At 44.5% G+C, this 23,426-nt stretch overlaps 1 protein-coding gene across 1 annotated transcript in view; it reads right to left on the bottom strand.

Annotated features, from left to right (window-relative positions):
• Positions 1–23,426, bottom strand: part of RAD9B (RAD9 checkpoint clamp component B) — a 132,786-nt gene that overhangs the window by 108,217 nt on the left and 1,143 nt on the right. Inside the window, exon 2 of the mRNA XM_088449206.1 lies at positions 4,539–4,609. The gene's annotated coding sequence lies outside the window, so the exon portion shown is untranslated. The remainder of the gene's footprint in view (positions 1–4,538; positions 4,610–23,426) is intronic.

Here is a 23,426-nt window from a genome sequence, read left to right as displayed (position 1 = left end):
AACAAAATCGATCTTTTGTAAATATACCCCATGTTGTCTACTGTAGTAATATGAGGTTCACATGAATTATGACCTTGAGACTTCTCAGTGGTGAGTGAGGTATTGTTTCCTGTCTCCTTTAACATGCTGACTTTTTGCATGAGTTGAGTTTGTTGACAATTTATCCATTTTGTAAGATATATAGACACTGGTCTCAACAGATTATTTTATGTTATATTTCCCATAGTGACAGGGGCTGCTACCATGTGGAAAACAAATTAATGCATTTTAGCACCACTTTCACCTATTACAGATTGTCCAATCTGTATCTCTTAAGGTGCGCACACACATAGCGATATTTTACATGATCTGGCTGATTCCGACGCATTGGAACGACAGATCATATAAAATATGGCCAAATCGTGAGAAAATCGTGAGTCCCCACTCACGATCATGATGCGATGCGCGTCCCAGCTGGTCGTACATCGCATCGTCAGATCTGTCGTGCTGTAGGGCAGATCTGCCAATCTGGGATACAAATGCACTGGAAAAAGTCTGGCTGCACGATAGATCGTTTGAAGATTGGACACTGCAAACACCAAATCGTGTGCAGAGCTGCTGAGGTGGGTTTTCAAGGGGGATCGTGAGCACACCGCTATGTGTGTGGGCACCTTTACCTCGAAGTATGATAGTTGAACTGTCAGAAATAGACATGTATCAGCTTGCCACTAGGGGAGGCAGATATGCTGAATACAAGTCTCGGCAATATAGAGGCGGACTAGAATATGAATTAATGAAATACAGACCAAAATAACAGTACATTAGGAGCTGTGGTTGACAATCACCTGAAGAGAACAAGTAGTATATTTACTAAACTGCGGATTTTTAGAAGTGGAAATGTTGTCCATAGCAACCAATCAGATTCTACTTAACATTTATCTAGCACCTTCTAGAACAGGGGTGGGGAACCTTTTTTCTGCTGAGGGCCATTTTTATATATATAACATTATTCGCAGGCCGGTGCAGGCCACGCCCCCTTCACGTGACATCACACGGGGCGGGGCCACAGTCACCAGTGATTACAGCAATGCCAGAGCATCCTGAGGATGCTCCGGGGAGCTGTGTGGAGGCCCATAAGGACGCTCCAGGCGGCACTGCTGCAGAGATTCTGGCTGCAGGATTCCATTCTAGGCACCCTGCTATCCAGAAGAGGCTGGCAGAAAAAAGCTCAGAGGGCCAGACCAAATGATTACAAGGGCCTTATACGGCCCCCGGGCCTGAGGTTCCCCATCCCTGTTCTAGAAGATAATAGCTAGAACCTGATTGGTTGCTTTGGACAACATCTCCACTTCTAAAAATACGCACTTTAGTAGATACTGTATATCCTCAAATCTGGATAAGTAAAGGTGGAGTCTTCTCTATGAAATACAGGGAGACACTTAAGATAGCGAAATCACGGCTGGCAGCTGATTCCTGCAAATGGTGATTTTGACCAGACTGTGGGGTAGATGTACTAAGCCTTGGAGAGAAATAACGTGGAGAGAGATAAAATACCAACCAATCAGCTTCTGTCACTTTACAGGCTGTGTTGGAAAAATTACAGTTAGGAGCTGTTTGGTTGGTATTTTGGAGCTCATTCAGACCCGCTCGCAAGTTGCGGTCACTCGCTGGCAAAAAGGGGCCGGTTATTTAAATGAAGTGCTCGCACTGTGTCGCGTAAGGACGCCCACTATGTTTTAGCGAGCTACGGCAAAGTGCGCTCGTAAGTGTCTAAAGACGCCCCCTTGCCACTCGCAACACACGTCATCTCCGGTAAATGTAGGATAAATCGGGACCATTGTGAGCCATAGGAGCTGTTCGCAGCCCTTGGGATTGCCTTAACCCGCCGCAAGCACAGCGATCAGTGCTGGCTGAAATACATGCAGGTGATTTGTATAATTATGCACACTCTTTAATGGCGTTTTGGCAGCCTGCCACGCCTGTGTTTGCACAGCCACTCCCCTCTTCACAAGCACCTTCCCCTGTTACCACTAACAAAAGGCACTATCTGCCACTCAAAGTAGCGACCTGATAGTGGCTTACGAACAACCAAAATCAGATCGCAATGACTGGCTTGCGCACGCGCTCAGCGAATTATACACATGCGCAGATGGGCAAAAATCGCTCAGAGCAAGCGATCATCCTTAGCGAGCGGGTCTGAATCGGGTCCTTTATCTCTCCCCACTTTATATCTCTCCAAGGTTTGATACTTCTCTCCCATAGTCTCCCACAGTGAACAGACTCCTCTACACATCAGGATGACCACTGCTTTGATCTTGTATTCAGTACACCAGTGATTCCTAAACTGGTGGCTGTGGCACCCTGGGATGCCGCAGGGGTACTTGCAGGGGTGCCATGGGTTGGTGGTCCAGGACCAAGTCAAATTACTTATGGTCCATGTTAGAGGCTAAATCAAAATATGTGGACAAACAAAGCGTGATCCTGTTCACCTTCACATAAGTGAACCTAAGGTTGACAAGAGAAAACAATTTACACACTTTTTTGCTGAATGTGCCAATAAGAAACATTTAGCCTAGGCGTGCCATGAAAAAATGTTGATACATAGAGACATTCATGCTGAATAAAGTAAATATGGAGAATATTGTCAAACACATCTATCCTTGTTTTTATCACTTATTATATTATTGGTTGGTACTTTATCTCTTTCCATTTTATCTTTCTCCAAGCTTTGATAAATCTTCCCGAGAGAGGTTAGAAGTTCGGAGGTTTAAGGAGAATGAGGACTATCAACAAGGATGATGATGATGATGGGGATGTCAGAGGATAACAAATGAGGGAGTCAAGCAGAAAAAATGTACCGGAAATTGTTGGTGTAGTCCAGGGGGGCAACAGATCACAGCAACGTGCAAAGACAATTTGTTGGAAGTTCTGATAGATTATACTACAAAAGATGTAAATGTGAGTGGTAAAACTATGAATGTGCAATATTGGGATAGTAATATTTCAACCACACCACTTTTACTGTTTCCAGGCCTGGAGGTGTGGGAGAAGTGAGACCACAATATGAATAGGGTGCAAGTTAGGCACTGTCTGATTGTGTGAGCCATGCTTCTGCTGTTTCCAGAAGGTTTAGGTAGTTTGAGATACAGAGGTCAGTTTAACTTGTTTAAAACAGAGCGTGCATTCTATAAGGCACATTTGAGTGATTTAGAGGTTTATGGGAGACACGTGATGTTTATGAGGTTAGCTGGATTTCTCTACTGTTGTGAATCAGTTGTATGTGTGTAGGGCATGTGGGTGGGACTTGGATTTGGTGATATATTACCAGATAATAGAAGGAGAGAGAAATAGGAAGTAGGATATGTTATATTGTATTTTATAGCGACAGGTTGAGGATTTTACAGTCAATGTATACAGACAAGAAAAAAGTTAATGAGTTTAATTAAGAGGGGAGTGGACCATTAAGAAGGCAATTTGCACAGAGGGGTGGGATGCAGGGAGAGTGAATATGTTACCATGGAGTAATATGAATAGAAGCAAATCATAATACATTGTGATTTATAAACAAAAGGCAGCATCTTAAATAAAAGAACATAAGGAAATGCAAAAATGTTAGGTTGATATTACCTATTTACATAGTCCATGATAATGTGATAAGGTGATGCAGCGACAGGCTCTAGCAGGTGAAGATTGTTTCTGTCTATCCTCAGATGTTGTTCACTGTTAGTTCAACTGTTTGTATAACTTTTAAGTTATACACTGATTAAACATTTTGGACCTGATTCTATGTGGCACTCAAGCGGCCGATGTATTCAGTCTGCACATGCATCCAAGTCACACAATTTCGGTGGCCATTTCAGGGAGCTAACAGGGGGGTGGCTAGCCAGATGCAGGCCTGTCGTGATCAGCACAGATACAGGCAGTCATCTTCAGACATAGATTCTGCCCCTCCATAGGGCTGGTGCAATCTCCAATAGTGCGACCGATGGTGCATTTTATTATGCTCAGCGATGGATTAGCTCCGCAGCTCCATAATAAAAGGCAGTCGTGGCTACAACTCTGTCCGCCTCTGAATCAGACCCTTTGTATATTAAAACACACAGCTGAACCCTAAACAGAGTGTTATGGAATACTATGTATAATTAAGGCACAGTCTACATCTGAACCAATTGGTTAGCTGATCAATGGAGATAAATTGCACTGTGCTAGACTTTAAATATAATATATCATAGATAACTATATTTTGTTACATGTCAATGTTTGTAATAATTTGTACTCGTTCAATTGTTACTTATGGCCTACTGGCCTGATTCAGCACAGATAGCAATTGCAACCGCGTATGCATATCTGCCGTTGTTGCATACTGCGCATGCGTATGCACCGCACTGCAGCTGCGAGCGCAATTGCGATCTGTGTTGAATCAGGCCCTATGTCTTCTAAGTGCTGTTAAAAAAAATAATAATATAAAACAACAACACATTGTGTTGTATCTGTACCATTGTGCATGAGTAAAACATTACAACAGAAGTAGTTGATAGTATACAGTAAATAAAACTTACTCCTTTATCTAAAGGGTCAAACCACAGCTCATCACCAATTCGCGAAAGAGAGTGGAGTGCTTTTCCAAACACTAACATAAGAGAAGCAAAAATACAAGTTAGTAACATTACAATAAATTGTACAAATAATACAAGAAACTCTATAGCAAAACAAACCTTCAAATTTAATTATTAATATAATATATAATTATGTAATAGCAATACTGTAATATTTTCCAAAAATAAGAAAAAACTTGACTTGAATGGATCTTTCATTGATCTCAAGCACTGTTGGCTGGAGTTCAAATACAATCCAGAATGAATCATGTGGAATTCCAGGCTCTGCATCCACCGGAAACAGTATGATTTACCGCCGGCCGGAGGCCCGGCAGTGAAGATCCCGACAGATATTTTCTATTAACTAACCTAACCCTCCCTTAGGGGTGCCTAACCTCCCCCCCAAGTGCCTAACCCCCCTCTAAGTGCCTAAACGTAACTCCCCCTCAACCGCAGCCTAACCCTAAGTCTCCCGGGGGGGTGCCTAACCCTAACCTCCCCTGGGTGTGCCCAGGGGCGCCGAGAGGGGGGGGGAGCAGGTACAAATTACCCGGGCCCAGGCTTGCTGGAGGGGCCCGGCGGGGGCCCTGGTCTGGCACCGCCCCCCCTCCCTCCTACATCACAGCAGCCCAGCACACGCTGCTGTGTGCTGGGCTGCAGTGGGAGACTGCTCGCAGCAGCTGGAACAGTCTCCTATGCCTATGGGGGGAGCGATCATGCTGATCGTGACCCCCATTGGCTGTGCGCCAGGCTGAGGGGCTCACAGTGCCCCCCTCCCAGTGAAGCGGCGCTGCTAAAATGTTTTTTTTATTCTGTGTTTTTTTCCTAAGGGGACGTAGCCACGCCTCCCCTGATTAGGTCACGCCCCCTGTCACCCGGGCCCGCCGCGGCTCTTGGCTGCCCTGGGTGTGCCTAACCCTAACCCCCCCTTCCCATAGCCTAATCCTAACCTCCCGGGGGGGGTGCCTAACCCTAAGTCCCCCCCGGGAGCTCCTAACCCCCCTCCCGTGCGGCTGTCCGCACCTGGCTTACCTTCGATTGGAAAGCCGGGTGTCGGGCTCCCGGCGTAGGTCTAATGACAGGCGTCGGGATTTTGACGCCCTTTATTAGACAGTTGCCTGGATAAGACAGTCGGGATGCCGACGGTCGGCATTTAGACCATCGGCATCCCGACTGCATACCCATCCACCACATCTAGAGATATCATATTTTACACTGACCTACATACTGTGAATTGACTTCTCCAATTCAGGAGTGTATTAAGTCACTATGTAATATCTCCCAATACCTCATCACACAATGCAAAAAGTGTCAATTTAGTCCTATATTTTTCATATAGAATGGGAAACTATTTGTTAGGTTACAGAAGTACAGAATCATGGGCAGGCTGCCAAGAGCCAAGGTGGGCCCCGGTAATAGGGGGCGTGGCCTAATCGCGGGAGGCGTGGCCACGCCCCCTTGGCGAAAATATAAATAAAAAAGATTTGCAGCGCCGCGCGCCGGGGAGGGGGGCTGCTCTGAGCCCCCTCAGCCCGGCGCAAAGCCGGGGGGGCGCGATCAGTGTGATCGCTCCCCCACACAGGCTTAGGAGACTGCTGTGGCTGCTGCTCAGCAGCCACGAGTAGTCTCCAAATGCAGCTCAGCACACGTTGTGTGCTGGGCTGCGGCGAGGGAGGGGGGGCGGCGCCGGACCCAGGCCCCTGCCAGGCCCCTCAGGAAGCCCGGGCCCGGGTAATCTGTACCCGCTCCCCCCCCCCTCGACGCCCCTGATCATGGGTGGCACCATTATGGGCATTACAATGAAGGACGGCAGTCAAAATGTTGACAATGAAAATCTAAACAATCATAAGGTCAACACCAAAATGGCAACAAGCAATATGTAGATACAGTCAAAATGTCAAGTAAACAAATTTATATTATATAACCTGCGTGTCCTAATCCTTCAATATAATTTTTTTTAACAAAAAAAAACTATTAATTACATAATGTGATAATAAAAATAATTACTATTTTGGGGACGTTTTTTAAAAAAAATGACTTTCTTTTTTAAAAAAATAGCTGAGGACAGAGGGGCAGGTGTGTTTATATATATATATAATATATATATATATACATACACACACTATATATACATACTGTATGTATATAGTCAGTCCAAAATGCTGCTCTCACAACTCAAATTCATTATAGAGAGGTGCAAGTCGAAGAAGATGGGCACTCACCACAATGTAGAAAAATCAGCACGATTTCATTACTCACAGCCATCAGTAGAAGTGTTCAATGTTTCGGTCATTCTAGACCTTTATCAAGACAGCCATCACAGCCACCAGTGCAAGGTGTCTAGACCACAGGTTCTCAAACTTGGTCCTCAGGACCCCAAACAGTACATGTTTTCCAGGTCTCCTCACAGAATCACTATTAAAATAATTAGCTCCACCTGTAGATCTTTTAAAATGTGTCAGTGAGTAATGATTACACCTGTGCACCTGCTGGGTGACCTGCAAAACGTGACCTGTGTGGGGTCCTGAGGACCGAGTTTGGGAACCACTGGTCTAGACTAACCGAAACGTCGACCACTTGTACTGATGGCTGTAATTAAATCGTGCTGATTTTTCTACAATGTGGTGAGTGCCAATCTTCTTGGATTTATATATATATAATACAGGTTGAGTCTCCAATAGCCGAAATGCTCAGGACCAGGAGCATTTTGGATTTGGGATATGTTCAGTATTTAGAATACCCGGCGGTCCAGCGGCGGAGGTGAGGGGCAGTCCGGCAGGGGGGCAGGAGGGTCTGGCAGTGCTGGCAGCGGGATGCGGAGGGTGTCCGGTGGCGTCCAGCGCTGTGGAGTAGTCGTTGAGAGAATGGCTGCAAATCCACTCCCACGCTGGCAGTCATATGGGAGATCTGACCTATATATGTATATGCGCATGTATATAATATATACACACTATGGGCCATATCCAATTAGCCCTGAACACTGTAGGGGCGCTATTTGATCCCCGCGTTCGGCGAAAAATGGGAATTTTTCGCCGATAGTCCCCGATTTTCGTCTATATTTTTTTTCTCCCTATCCTATTAATTCGGGCAAATAGGATAGTTCGCCAGTTAAGACATAGGAGCCCCGATAAGCTCGCGGCCCTATGTGTTCTCGCCTTTTTTTGGGTGAAAAAAGGCACTTATCGTGGATTATTTTTCAGGACACATCGGGTCCCGAAAAAAAACGCTGATAAGTGCCGTTGTCAGGCCGACTTCGGGGCTAATTGGATAGCCCCGAGCGACCAAATTAGCCTAATTGGATATGGCCCTATTATATATACAATATATATATATCTATATATCTATATATATAATGTACAAAAGGCCCGGCACTCTGCTAACCCGAATATGGGTATATACCTTGCTCCAGGTGCCCTCTGGAGGTGGAGATCACTCCCCTCTATGCAAACGTGGAACGCACGCCAACACCGGAAGTCACTTGTCTGATCCACATTAAGAAGCAAAAATCAGGTTAACGAGCATGCTGAAACTAAAGGAACGCGACCACCGGAAGTGGCATGCGCTCCACCACTGTGGAACACACGCCAAAATCGGAAGTCACATGTCCGGACAACATTAATGGTCAAAAATCAAATTAGACTGTGTGTCATCACATAGGAACGCATAGCCAATGTGTAATTAGGCCTATATAGACGCCATCTACTGGATTACCAGCATATTGCACACAAGCAAGAAAATTTATTTGTTAATATGTTACTGGTATACTTGAAATATAGTTAATCATTGTGGGTAAATAGTATGGCTATTAATAAACACCAAGTGCATATTTAAAAAACAATAATAAAGCCACAATACTGAAAAAATAAATAAAATAAAATAAACTGAAATAAAAAAATTATATAGAAAAACTATAATGAAAAAACATACAAAATATTAATATCCTCATGTGCAAGGTCAAAAAAAATAAAAAAAATATTTTTTTTAAAAACAAATGCAAAAACAATATATTACTTCAAAAAAATATTATAAGAGTTGGACTCGTTAAGTCCTCTAGGGGCCAATGTATCAAGGTCAAAAATCCACCTAGCTTCACATTTGCGCAAAGCTAATTCCCGATCTCCGCCCCTGGCAAGGGCTGGTATGTGGTCAATTAACATGCACTTGAGACTTGCCACAGAATGTCCCTGTTCAAGAAAGTGGGTTGCCACTGGCTTGTCTGATTTTTTCAGCTCCAACGCCATTCTAATCGTTGAGCGATGGTTCGCCATCCGTTCGCGGAAACATCTCTTGGTCATCCCCACGTAGTGGAGGCCACACGGACAAATTAACATATACACTACAAAATTCATCATGCAGTGTAGTCGATGTTTGATCTTGATTCTTTTTCCACTATGTGGATGACAGAAGGTACTGCCAGTCAGTAGTGATCTGCAAGTAGTGCAGTCGGCACATTTAAAGCAGCCCATTCTCTTAGATGGAAACCAAGAAGTTGTAGTTGTTGCTGGTTTTAAAGTAGGTCGCATAAGCATATCCCGTAAATTGGGACCGCGTTTATAGGCGCATATTGGTGGTCTTTTGCCAAGTGCACCCAAATCAGGGTCGGTTGCAATGATCGGCCAATGTTTATTGACTATTTTTCTCAAATAGTTCGATGTGGCATCAAACTTACTGGAAAAAAGAATTCTGGTAGGGTAAATTTTAGAACCTCCAACAGACTTGCCGTCTGCGTGCCGTTTAATAGCCTTATGTAGACATCTCTGTATAGTTGTCCTAGAGTATCCCCTGGCCAAAAAACGTTCGGACATCTCATCAATCTGTACACTGGCCATAGTATCAGAAGAATTATTCCTAAGTATCCGTAGAAATTGAGAGATCGGCAAATTCTCTTTTAGATGACTTGGATGTTGACTACTCGAGTGAAGAAGGGTATTTTGATCAGTGTCCTTTCTATATAGGGTAGTCCCAAGAACATTACCTTCAAGAAACACTGTAACATCCAAAAAATTAATTGTCGTGGGATGAATATTACTAGTGAACTTAATGGGGGAAGCCAAACCATTAAGATAATGGACCATGTCCATGAACTGGGTTTCTGTACCTGACCAAATCATAAAGAGGTCATCTATAAACCGTCTATAAAATACTATATTGTCAGCAAAATTTGGCAAGATATGTGTTTGTTCATACCCCGCCATGTACAAATTGGCGTACGCCGGAGCAAGATTCGACCCCATGGCAGTGCCGGTATTTTGAATATAAAAGCTACCGCCATACTGAAAATAGTTATTGGTCAAGACCAATTCAGTGAGTTCAACCAGAAACTCAATTGGGGGGCCACAATGATCAATATTAATCAACGCCTGTCTAATAGCATGCAGTCCACCTTCATGTGGAATTACAGTATACACCGAAGATACATCCAGTGTGGCCAACCAAATTGGTCTTGCAGGTAAACTCACTGATCTCAATTTTTTTTAAAAATCATCAGTATCTCTTAAGTAGCTAGGCATCTGTACTACTGCCACCTGGAGAAAAGAGTCAATAAATTAAGCCACTGTCTGTAATGTTGAATTACTTACGGAGATTATTGGTCTCCCTGATGGGTCTACCAGTTGCTTGTGGACCTTGGGAAGGGTGTATAAAATAGGGCACACTGGATGTTCCACCACCAAGCAACTGGCATCCCTAGCATCAATCCACCCCTGTTGACATGCACGTTTAATAGTTGTATCAACTTTACATTTGACCGAAAGCAGCGGGTTAACAGCAACCTTAGTGTAAGTAGAAGTATCAGATAGTTAGCGTAGTATCTCCTTATTATAAGCAGTCCAATCCTGAACCACTGTTGCCCCACCCTTATTGGCCTGTCTCACAACTATTTTATCATTCTTGATCAAGGACTTCAATGCCAATCTCTGAGCAGGACTCAAATTGTCATATTTAGGCTTACTGGTAACCAACGCCATATCCTGTTCAATGAGTCGCAAGAAAGTTTTGATACTAGCATTAGTACTCGGAGGATCAAAATTACTAGGAGATTTAAATAATTGATCTGGTACAGTATTGTTATTATTCCCAAAAAACTTGCATAGTCTCATTTTTCTACCAAGTTTATAGTGATCAAACTGTACATTCAAACCTGTCATGTACCAGTGTGGGTACAAACGAAAGACCTAACGATAATACTTCTAACTCAGCATCAGACAACTCATAGCTAGAAAGGTTAAATACTGTATCTAATACCGGCTGCCCCTGCCTCTCCTCCTTCTTGTGTCGCCCTCTCCTCGTAGGAAATCTAGACCTCCTCTGGTGGATCTGGTCACTCTGCCTAAAAAAGAACCACTGGGAGGCCTAGACTCACTGGGGTTTCTTTGGTTAGGGTCTATAGTTTCACCCTCTGAGTGGGACTGGGATGATGAGGAGTCATAGATGCGGGGTGTCCGTGTATATGCTCTTTGGTGACGTCTAGATCTATTGCCACCCACCTCACTCTTAAGCCATTTGTAAACCTGATGGTTAGCATAATCAGAATTGACAGTGCTCAATTTTTTCCTCTTAAAGGCTATTAGCTCTTGTTGGAAACCATTAATCTGTTCTGTAATTTTATCACTCCAGTTGTTTGTTTTGTCAGCAGATAATAATGGAAGTGAGCTTTCATTAAACACAGCAATTTCTTGACGTATCTTAACCAATTCGGTCCCCACCTCCTCTATGACTAAAACCATCAGGTCTAGTGAGCACTTATTAAGCACTCCGCACCATTTTGTGCAAAATGTTAAATTGTTACGACCTAGGGTAGGTATGTTATTGACCCTAAAACCTCTAGGGATCTTTTGATTTCTGAAATAGTCAGATAGAAATTCACCGTGTTCAATTTCACGTTTCCTAAGTCTTAAGCCTCTATGAAATAAATCCTTAGGGGTTTCATCAGGAAGACAAGAGAATTCCGTGTGGTTAAACAAAACTTTATCGGCATCATCGTCAGTCAGTGAAATGACATTAGTCTCAATAGCACTGAACATAGCCTCATCAAGCTCACAACCATGTCCCGATGCCATATTGCTGCTCCCAATCCAATGACACACGTTATATTCAAAAAAGCGACAAACAACATAAAAACTACAAACAGATACCAACCCAGTTCATGGAGACAGGATAGACATATATCTCAAAGGCTAACCCAAAAAAATGAGACCTTGCACATGAGAAAAAACAAAAAATTATATATCAAAAAATATTAAAAATAATCCTTAGGGTCAATAACATACCTACGCTAGGCCGTAACAATTTAACATTTTGCACAAAATGGTGCGGAGTGCTTAATAAGTGCTCACTAGACCTGATGGTTATAGTCATAGAGGAGGTGGGGACCGAATTGGTTAAGATACGTCAAGAAATTGCTGTGTTTAATGAAAGCTCACTTCCATTATTATCTGCTGACAAAACAAACAACTGGAGTGATAAAATTACAGAACAGATTAATGGTTTCCAACAAGAGCTAATAGCCTTTAAGAGGAATAAATTGAGCACTGTCAATTATGATTATGCTAACCATCAGGTTTACAAATGGCTTAAGAGTGAGGTGGGTGGCAATAGATCTAGACGTCACCAGAGAGCATATACACGGACACCCCGCTTCTATGACTCCTCATCATCCCAGTCCCACTCAGAGGGTGAAACTATAGACCCTAACCAAAGAAACCCCTGTGAATCTAGGCCTCCCAGTGGTTCTTTTTTAGGCAAAGTGACCAGATCCACCAGAGGAGATCTAGATTTCCTACGAGGAGAGGGTGACACAAGAAGAAGGAGAGGCAGGGGCAGCCGGTATTAGATACAGTATTTAACCTTTCTAGCTATGAGTTGTCTGATGCTGAGTTAGAAGTATTATCGTTAGGCCTTTCGTTTGTAACCACACTGGTACATGACAGGTTTGAATGTACAGTTGATCACTATAAACTTGGTAGAAAAATGAGACTACGCAAGTTTTTTGGGAATAACAATACTGTACCAGATCAATTATTTGAATCTCCTAGTAATTTTGATCCTCCGAGTACTAATGCTAGTATCAAAATTTTCTTGCGACTCATTGAACAGGATATGGCGTTGGTTACCAGTAAGCCTAAATATGACAATTTGAGTCCTGCTCAGAGATTGGCATTGAAGTCCTTGATCAAAAATGATAAAATAGTTGTGAGACAGGCCGATAAGGGTGGGGCAACAGTGGTTCAAGATTGGACTGCATATAATAAGGAGATACTACGCTAACTATCTGATACTTCTACTTACACTGAGGTTGCTGTTAACCCGCTGCTTTCGGTCAAATGTAAAGTTGATACAACTATTAAACGTGCATGTCAACAGGGATGGATTGATGCTAGGGTTGCCAGTTGCTTGGTGGTGGAACATCCAGTGTGCCCTATTTTATACACCCTTCCCAAGGTCCACAAGCAACTGGTAGACCCACCAGGGAGACCGATAATCTCCGCACGTAATTCAACATTACAGACAGTGGCTCAATTTATTGACTCTTTTCTCCAGGTGGCAGTAGTACAGATGCCTAGCTACTTAAGAGATACTGATGATTTTTTTAAAAATTTGAGATCAGTGAGTTTACCTGCAGGACCAATTTGGTTGGCCACATTGGATGTATCTTCGCTGTATACTGTAATTCCACATGAAGGTGGACTGCATGCTATTAGACAGGTGTTGATTAATAGTGACCATTGTGGCCCACCAATTGAGTTTCTGGTTGACCTCACTGAATTGGTCTTGACCAATAACTATTTTCAGTATGGCGTTAGCTTTTATATTTAAAATACCGGCACAGCCATGGGGTCGAATCTTGCTCCAGCGTACGCCAATTTGTACATGGCGGGGTATGAACAAACACATATCTTGCCAAATTTTGCTGACAATATAGTATTTTATAGACGGTTTATAGATGACCTCTTTATGATTTGGTCAGGTACAGAAACCCAGTTTATGGACATGGTCCATTATCTTAATGGTTTGGCTTCCCCCATTAAGTTCACTAGTAATATTCATCCCACGACAATGAATTTTTTGGATGTTACAGTGTTTCTTGAAGGTAATGTTCTTGGGACTACCCTATATAGAAAGGACACTGATCGAAATACCCTTCTTCACTCGAGTAGTCAACATCCAAGTCATCTAAGAGAATTTGCCGATCTCTAAATTTCTACGGATACTTAGGATACTATGGCCAGTGTACAGATTGATGAGATGTCCGAACGATTTTTGGCCAGGGGATACTCTAGGACAACTATACAGAGATGTCTACATAAGGCTATTAAACGGCACGCAGACGGCAAGTCTGTTGGGGGTTCTAAAATTGACCTTACCAGAATTCTTTTTTCCAGCAAGTTTGATGCCACATCGAACTATTCGAGAAAAATAGTCAATAGACATTGGCCGATCATTGCAACCGACCCTGATTTGGGTGCACTTGGCAAAAGACCACCAATATGCGCCTATAAACGCGGTCCCAATTTACGGGATATGCTTATGCGACCTACTTTAAAACCAGCAACAACTACAACTTCTTGGTTTCCATCTAAGAGAATGGGCTGCTTTAAATGTGTCGACTGCACTACTTGCAGATCACTACTGACTGGCAGTACCTTCTGTCATCCACATAGTGGAAAAAGAATCAAGATCAAACATCGACTACACTGCATGATGAATTTTGTAGTGTATATGTTAATTTGTCCGTGTGGCCTCCACTACGTGGGGATGACCAAGAGATGTTTCCGCGAACGGATGGCGAACCATCGCTCAACGATTAGAATGGCGTTGGAGCTGAAAAAATCAGACAAGCCAGTGGCAACCCACTTTCTTGAACAGGGACATTCTGTGGCAAGTCTCAAGTGCATGTTAATTGACCACATACCAGCCCTTGCCAGGGGCGGAGATCGGGAATTAGCTTTGCGCAAATGTGAAGCTAGGTGGATTTTTTTACCTTGGATACATTGGCCCCTAGAAGACTTAACGAGTCCAACTCTTATAATATTTTTTTGAAGTAATATATTGTATTTGCATTTGTTTTTTTTAAACATTTTTTTTTTTTTTTTTACCTTGCACATGAGGATATTAATATTTGTATGTTTTTTCATTATAGTTTTTCTATATAATTTTTTTATTTCAGTTTATTTAATTTCTTTATATTTTCAGTATTGTGGCTTTATTATTGTTTTTTAAATATGCACTTGGTGGTTATTAATAGCCATACTATTTACCTACAATGATTAACTATATTTCAAGTATACCAGTAACATATTAACAAAGAAATTTTCTTGCTTGTGTGCAATATGCTGGTAATCCAGTAGATGGCGTCTATATAGGCCTAATTACACATTGGCTATGCGTTCCTATGTGATGGCGCGCAGTCTAATTTGATTTTTGACCATTAATGTTATCCGGACATGTGACTTCCGATTTTGGCGTGCGTTCCACGGTGGTGGAGCGCATGCCACTTCCGGTGGTCGCGTTCCTTTAGTTTCAGCATGCTCGTTAACCTGATTTTTGCTTCTTAATGTGGATTGGACAAGTGACTTCCGGTGTTGGCGTGCGTTCCACGGTGGTGGAACGCATGTCACTTCCGGTTTTCGCGTTTTTTCAATAATATTATACCTTTAGCGCTGGTGTGTATAGTGCTGGTCCTATTGTATGATCTGCATTCAGGCAGGAACGCTCTACTTAAAGTGAGTGGTTCTATCTGGAGAGTTTAATGGTATTATTGTGTTTGTACTGTTTTTGCTACCCAGCAGGCTGTGCGGCTGGGGGTGGCACCTTGTGTTAATTGTTTGGGGTATTTAGTCTGGCTAGTATGGTGATGGTGTATATCCTGCACTTGGCTGCTCATTAGGAATTGTTGTTGCATGGTTGCTGAAGTCTTGATAAAGATCCTGGATTGGGATCGAAACGTCGACTGGACTGAACCCCTGTATCTTGCTGCTATGGGTATTTCAAAACCTGTTTTTGCATATATAAATAAGTCTTTTTTCATATATCTGGTGAGTGACGATTATTTTCTCTGTATATATATATATATATATATATATATATATATATATAAAATATCACATGCTGAGACTGTGCTGCCCATAAAAAGATCTACATGTTTAAAAGTTTAACAATTAATTCACACAGTCACAGATTACTTGGAAGGCTGGATATGGTACGATGTGATTTTATATTTTGCATATACTGGAATCTGTGACTGTGAATAAATTGTTAAACCTTTAAACACCATGTGGAACTTATTATGTTTGTCTTGTATATGAGGGAGATCACTTCCTGAGAGGATTTGGGAATAGACAACCAACAGAGGGAAAAGCAAAGAAACCTTTCAGTGCACATACAAACTGTTTCTGAGGTGAGCTGTTTCTTAAAGGGGGGAGTGTTGAAAGATTTTCTTTCACATAGGAGCGGTATGAGGATATTATAACCACGTGGAACCAGAAACCAGATCCAGCGCTTGATGGTCCTCTCATGTTTTTTATTGACAGTCAAAATATCAACAGTCATAATGTTGACACAGATAAAATACTAATGGTGATCAGTAATAATGGACAAATGTACAAGGTAGTGTCCCAATGAGGGAAGAGCACGGCGCATGCCCAGTGATCCTGTCATGTCAGCCCCATTGGATCTGATTCATCGGTGGATGCAATGCAGATATTTGCGCAGATGAGTGATTATTTGCTACTGCACCCTGAAAACCCCTACAGCACATGAGTTTCCCTGAGTTTATGCCGCAGTGAAAGCAATATAAAGCCATATCATGTAAGTGTTATGGGAGTGCCATGGGCATGTCAGTGAAATGCAGAGCCGCAGCCACAGAGGCCTTGTTTAGCCGTTTTTGAGAAGGAGACATTGCATCAGCCTTAGGCTGGTGCAAGAGTCGATGATAAAAGCGATGGTGTGCTGACGGAACCACTGGTGGATCTGTGCTGTCCATGGGCATTAAAAGTAGCTGTCTCATAGCTTGCACAATCCGGTGCACACAAATGCACAAGGGAGGGATTCAACTTTTGCGTGTCACCACCGCTGGGACGCTGCAAAAAAACGCAGCCTCTGCGGCATTAGCATCCAAGTGTTGTTGCAATAAGCGCCAATACAAATTTATAGTTAATGCTTGATACTGATAAATAAACCCCTAAGTCATATCTGCCACTGATTTCACAGAGCTACCGTCCACGTTTCCTGAAGGGCAGATTTGAAGAGTCAAGAGACTAGGGGCCAAATTCAATTAGAACCAGAATCTGCTTTGTACACTAATAGGCTTATGTATCAAAGCTTGATGTGAGATTAAATTATGAGATATATATCACTGTCAGGGCTCAGACGGGGATCGGCGCCCGCTTACCGCACCGCCGGCTTCCCCTTTCTTCCTGGGTGGTCGGTCGGCCTGCGCGACGGCGGGGGAGAAGCTGAGGATTCTCCCCGCTTGCTGTGGCTTCCTGGAGGGCTGGTGTCCGGCATCTCAAATCTGGACATGGGCGCCGCCATGACAGTCGGCCCATGTGACTGGATCCTTCCTCCTGATTGGCTAATTTCCAGCTGATGCTGTGCATCTGTCTAAGGGTTCCCCTGGGTATAAAACTGTCCCACAGGTTATGGGAAATTGCCTGAACAACGGTTGTCTCCTAGCGTGTCTTAGTGAGTTCCCGGTCCAGGTTCCTATTCATCGTACAGCAGCAGTGATACCACCTTTACCTGTGTGCCTTAACATCTCTGGTGAATACCCGTGCAGCAGTATTACTACCTTTACCTGTGTGCCTTACGTCTCTGGTGAATACCCGTGCAGCAGTGATACCACCTTTACCTGTGTGCCTTAACATCTCTGGTGAATACCCGTGCAGCAGTGTTACTACCTTTACCTGTGTGCCTTTACGTCTCTGGTGTATACCCGTGCAGCGGTGTGATCATCCCCACCTGTGTGCCTCACGTCTCCCGTGGACATCCGTGCTACAACATTTACCACCTCTACCCGTGTGCCTTCTATCTCTGGTGACGTCTCAAGTAACCGTGAGTCGCTTCCCACTTTGAAAGCCTTATTGACGTTTTTGATCCTCGTGTCAAGTTGTTGTCTATACAGTATTTTCAGGGACTGTGTTGTGCCTAACAGGCATATCCTCGCTGGGCCACGGGTGTAGTGTCTCTATCCCCGCAGGGCTTGGGTACCTGGTCAAAGGACCGCGACCTGCTCACGGGGTGCAGCTAAGCCCATATCCCAATTGGGGGGGGGTCACTGGCGAACACCATCCTGTGGGTTAGACTCCGCACCTTTGCCCAGGTCTCGCCAACACTCAAGACCTGTGGATGAGGAGAACGTACATCCAGGCCCCTCGTCTCCGTTTCTTTCCCCAACTGAGGTCCACCACGTCCTCTTCTCCAGTTTCAGACGTGACAGTTTGTTCAGGCCCAATGGAGGCTGCAGGATCCCAAGCTACTGGGTCTCTGCAAGAGTTGACCTCTCGGATGGACAACCAGGAGGCGCAACAACAACAAGTGGCTCAGTACTTACAGGAGCTCTCGAGGCAACTGGTTTCGATCCAAACCACGTTGGCTTCTATTCTCACGGTTCCCCCGCCTGCGGTTCCTGTACCTTCTCCAGCAGGTCCTCCACCAGTGGTTCCTACTCCCAAACCCCGACTACAGCTTGCCACTCCAGAAAGATTTGATGGCGACCCCAGGCGGTGCCGCGGGTTCATCAACCAATGTGAAATCCAATTTGAATGCCTTCCCCAGAACTTTTCCACGTCTCGGGCCAAAGTAGCATATGTGATTTCATTATTAACAGGAGCAGCATTAGACTGGGTCTCCCCTTTATGGGAACGGGCCGACCCCATCGTATCTACCTACGAGGAATTTGTTTCCGCATTTAAGAGAATTTTTGATGAGCCAGGCCGGTCTGCTTCTGCATCCTCTGACCTCCTCCAAGTACGACAGGGCACACGGTCCGTGGGGCAGTATGTAGTCCAATTTCAGACCCTGGCATCTGAATTAAAATGGAACGAGGAAGCTCTTAAAGCGTCCTTCCTTCATGGACTCTCTGAGAGGATGAAGGATGAGCTTGCCTCCAGAGATTTGCCAGAATCCTTCGCTGACGTTATCTCTCTCTGTATCAAAATTGACCTTCGCCATCGGGAAAGATGGGCTAGTAGGGGGAGAGGTGAACGTCTACCAGTTCCCTCTTCAGCTGTTAGTCCGCCTATACCCACCCTAGCTAGTGAAGACGAACCAATGCAGGTCAACAGAGCCAAACTCACTCCGGCAGAGCGCAATAGACGCTTCCAAAATAAACTGTGTATCTATTGCGCTGCACCTAACCACATTCTGAGGAATTGTCCTTTACTTGCGGGAAATGCGAAACCCTGACTGAAGTAGGGAGCATTCAGTTGGGGGTTATTCTCAAGCCATCCCAAATATCTGAAAGTCTTTTAGTAGTGTCGCTTTCCCATAAGTCCAGGACAAGAAAGGTTCACGCTTTAATTGATTCTGGTGCTGCTGGTAATTTTATTGCAGAGAGACTGATTCACACCTTGGGTATTCCAGTGATTTCCCTACCTAATAAATTGTTACTGTCTGGTCTAGATGTTAAAACTCTGGTGGGGTTACCCATTTCTTCACTCTCTCATCCGGTGTCTGTCCAAATTGGGTGCCTACATCATGAAATGCTGGAATTTTTTGTGTTACCCGAATCCTCCTATGAGCTGGTATTAGGGCTGCCCTGGTTGAGAAAACACAATCCTGTGTTCAACTGGGATGCTATGCAAATCCTATCCTGGGGTTCACAGTGTTTCCAAGATTGTTTGACCAAGGTCGTTCCAGTATGTAACCAAGCGTTGATTGCCATCTCGGCTAAGAAATCCCTTCGACCAGAGTCTTCTAAACACCCCCCCCAGCCGGGCTTGCCCGAGGCTTATCTGGCGTATTTTGTGAACAAGCCGCAGATAAACTGCCTCGGCATCGACCTTGGGATTGTGCCATTGATTTGCTTCCTGGGAAAAGTCCTCCACGTGGCCGTGTTTACCCTTTGTCCGTACCTGAGACCGCGGCCATGGAGGAATACATTAAGGAAAACCTTGCTAAAGGATTCATTCGGCCTTCTTCTTCTCCTGCAGGGGCAGGTTTCTTTTTTGTAGGGAAGAAGGATGGTGGACTCCGGCCCTGTATAGATTATCGAGGGTTGAATCAAATCACCATAAAAAATCGGTACCCGCTACCTTTAATTTCAGAACTGTTTGACAAGGTTCAAGGGGCTCAGGTTTTCACGAAGCTGGATCTACGTGGTGTGTATAATCTGATTCGAATTAAGACCGGGGACGAGTGGAAGACCGCGTTCAATATCAGAGACGGACACTTTGAGTACCTCGTAATGCCCTTTAGTCTTTGTAATGCACCAGCTATTTTTCAAGGTTACGTCAACGAGGTCTTCCGGGATATTCTTCATAAATTTGTTGTGATTTATCTCGATGATATTTTAATCTTTTCCAGAGATTTACAGAATCATCGTCTTCATGTACGGGAGGTATTGTTCCGCCTTCGCACTGATCACCTCTTTGGGAAACTTTCCAAATGTATGTTTCACCAAACTTCAGTACCTTTTTTAGGCCATATTATCTCCGGGGGGACTCTCCAGATGGATCCTGATAAACTAAAGGCAATCTCTGAATGGCCCCTGCCTACGTCATTAAAAGGTACTCAGCGTTTTCTAGGATTCGCAAACTATTACAGGAGGTTTATTCCACACTTTTCTACACTGGTAGCACCCATTACCTCCCTCACAAGGAAAGGAGCCAATCCTTCTAAATGGTCTGTTCCAGCAGTACAAGCCTTTCAAAACCTAAAAGGTGCCTTTTCTCGAGCTCCCATTCTCTGTCAGCCTCAAATAGACAAACCATTCATTGTGGAGGTGGACGCATCCTCCGTTGGAGTAGGTGCGGTATTATCTCAGTCTGCTGAAGATGGGAAGATGCATCCTTGTGGATTTTTCTCCCATAAATTTTCCCCTGCCGAGAGAAATTATATTATTGGCGACCAAGAACTTCTAGCCATGCGCCTAGCCTTAGAGGAATGGCGGTATCTTCTGGAGGGGGCCAAATTTCCTGTCACGATTATTACAGACCATAAGAATCTGATCTATCTACAAACTGCACACCGGTTAAATGCCAGGCAGGCGCGATGGTCACTTTTTTTTTTTTCTAGATTTGATTTAAAACTCCAGTTTCGTCCTGGTGTGTTGAACAAGAAGGCCGATGCATTATCTCGCTCCTTCATGACTAATTTGGAGGAGGAGGAGTGTTCTCAAGTTCGTTCCATTTTTGACCCAATTGTATTTGCTCCTACTCAAGTAGTGTCCTTGCCACCTGGGAAAATTTTTGTACCTCCTAAGTTACGTAAAAAATTGCTGCTTTGGGCTCATGCATCCTTGTTCGCAGGTCACACTGGAATCACCAAGACCTACCAGTTTTTACTTCGATCGTACTGGTGGCCGACCATGAAGAAGGATGTCACGGAGTTTGTCCGCTCCTGTATCAAATGCGCCCAACATAAAACTCCGCGTAGGCAGATGGTTGGTCCTCCTCGTCCCTTGTCTATCCCAACTGCTCCTTGGACCCACATCTCAATGGATTTTATTTCCGAATTACCTCGGTGCAAGGGACATAACACAGTATGGGTGGTCTTGGATCGCTTTTCTAAAATGGCACATTTTATCCCGCTCGTTGGCCTTCCTTCTGCTCCTCAATTGGCAAAAATTTTTATTCGAGACATCTTCAGATTACACGGTCTCCCCAGGGAAATAGTCTCTGATCGAGGTGTTCAATTTACAGCCAAATTCTGGAGAGCCCTGTGTAGTACCTGTGGAATCAAACTGAACTTTTCCTCAGCCTACCACCCACAGTCGAATGGCCAAACGGAAAGGGTCAATCAAGAGCTGGAGACCTTCATTAGGCTCTTTGTGTCTTCTTCCCAGGATGATTGGGTGGACCTCCTGCCATGGGCAGAGTTTTCTCATAACTTTAAATTTCAATCTTCCTCTAAATCCACTCCTTTTTTTACGGTTTTTGGTAGACATCCACGAGTTCCAGATTTCCAGAAGCTTCCATCTATAGATGTTCCAGCTGTGAATCAAGAGATTCAATCCTTCTCAGTTCTATGGAATAAAATTCACTTATCCCTAAAGCAATCTTCTAGGAATTACAAAAAATTTGCGGACAGGAAACGTTTGGCGGTTCCCCTGTTGAGAGTCGGGGACAGGGTCTGGTTATCTTCCAAAAATATCCGCTTAAGAGTCCCGTCCATGAAACTTGCTCCGCGTTTTATCGGTCCATATCGTATCATTAAGATAATCAGTCCAATAACTTATAAATTGGAACTTCCCCCTCAAATGAAGATTTCAAATACTTTTCACGTCTCTCTCTTACAGCCCCTGGTGCTCAATCGTTTTCAGAAGTGTTCCCCTAAATTGCCTCAAGTCAAGACATTACAAAGCACTGAATTTGAGGTGGAAAAGATCTTGGATTCCCGGCACAGATTCCACACCCTTCAATATCTCATCGATTGGAAGGGCTACGGCCCCGAGGAAAGGGCCTGGATCAGAGCCTCTGATGTACACGCTCCGCGACTAATCCAGAGTTTTCATAGGCGATTCCCAGATAAGCCTGGTGGGTGTTCAGTGCCCACCCTTAAAGGAGGGGGTACTGTCAGGGCTCAGCCGGGGATCGGCGCCCACTTACCGCACCGCCGGCTTCCCCTTTCTTCCTGGGTGGTTGGTCGGCCTGCGCGAAGGCGGGGGAGAAGCTGAGGATTCTCCCCGCTTGCTGTAGCTTCCTGGAGGGCTGGTGTCCGGCATCTCAAATCTGGACATGGGCGCCGCCATGACAGTCGGCCCATGTGACTGGATCCTTCCTCCTGATTGGCTAATTTCCAGCTGATGCTGTGCACCTGTCTAAGGGTTCCCCTGGGTATAAAACTGTCCCACAGGTTATGGGAAATTGCCTGAACGGTTGTCTCCTAGCGTGTCTTAGTGAGTTCCCGGTCCAGGTTCCTATTCATCGTACAGCAGCAGTGATACCACCTTTACCTGTGTGCCTTAACAACTCTGGTGAATACCCGTGCAGCAGTATTACTACCTTTACCTGTGTGCCTTACGTCTCTGGTGAATACCCGTGCAGCTGTGATACCACCTTTACCTGTGTGCCTTAACATCTCTGGTGAATACCCGTGCAGCAGTGTTACTACCTTTACCTGTGTGCCTTTACGTCTCTGGTGTATACCCGTGCAGCGGTGTGATCATCCCCACCTGTGTGCCTCACGTCTCCCGTGGACATCCGTGCTACAACATTTACCACCTCTACCCGTGTGCCTTCTATCTCTGGTGACGTCTCAAGTAACCGTGAGTCGCTTCCCACTTTGAAAGCCTTATTGACGTTTTTGATCCTCGTGTCAAGTTGTTGTCTATACAGTATTTTCAGGGACTGTGTTGTGCCTAACAGGCATATCCTCGCTGGGCCACGGGTGTAGTGTCTCTATCCCCGCAGGGCTTGGGTACCTGGTCAAAGGACCACGACCTGCTCACGGGGTGCAGCTAAGCCCATATCCCAATTGGGGGGGTCACTGGCGAACACCATCCTGTGAGTTAGACTCCGCACCTTTGCCCAGGTCTCGCCAACACTCAAGACCTGTGGATGAGGAGAACGTACATCCAGGCCCCTCGTCTCCGTTTCTTTCCCCAACTGAGGTCCACCACGTCCTCTTCTCCAGTTTCAGACGTGACAATCACCAAACAATATAAAAAATTGCATGCAGGGTAAATACTGGCTG

This window comes from Taudactylus pleione, unplaced genomic scaffold (assembly GCF_031769625.1).
Source record: "Taudactylus pleione unplaced genomic scaffold, aTauple2 ptg000479l, whole genome shotgun sequence".
NCBI classification, from domain to species: domain Eukaryota; kingdom Metazoa; phylum Chordata; class Amphibia; order Anura; family Myobatrachidae; genus Taudactylus; species Taudactylus pleione.
Note: the sequence above shows the minus strand (reverse complement) of the source record. Positions and strands in the feature narration are given on the sequence as shown.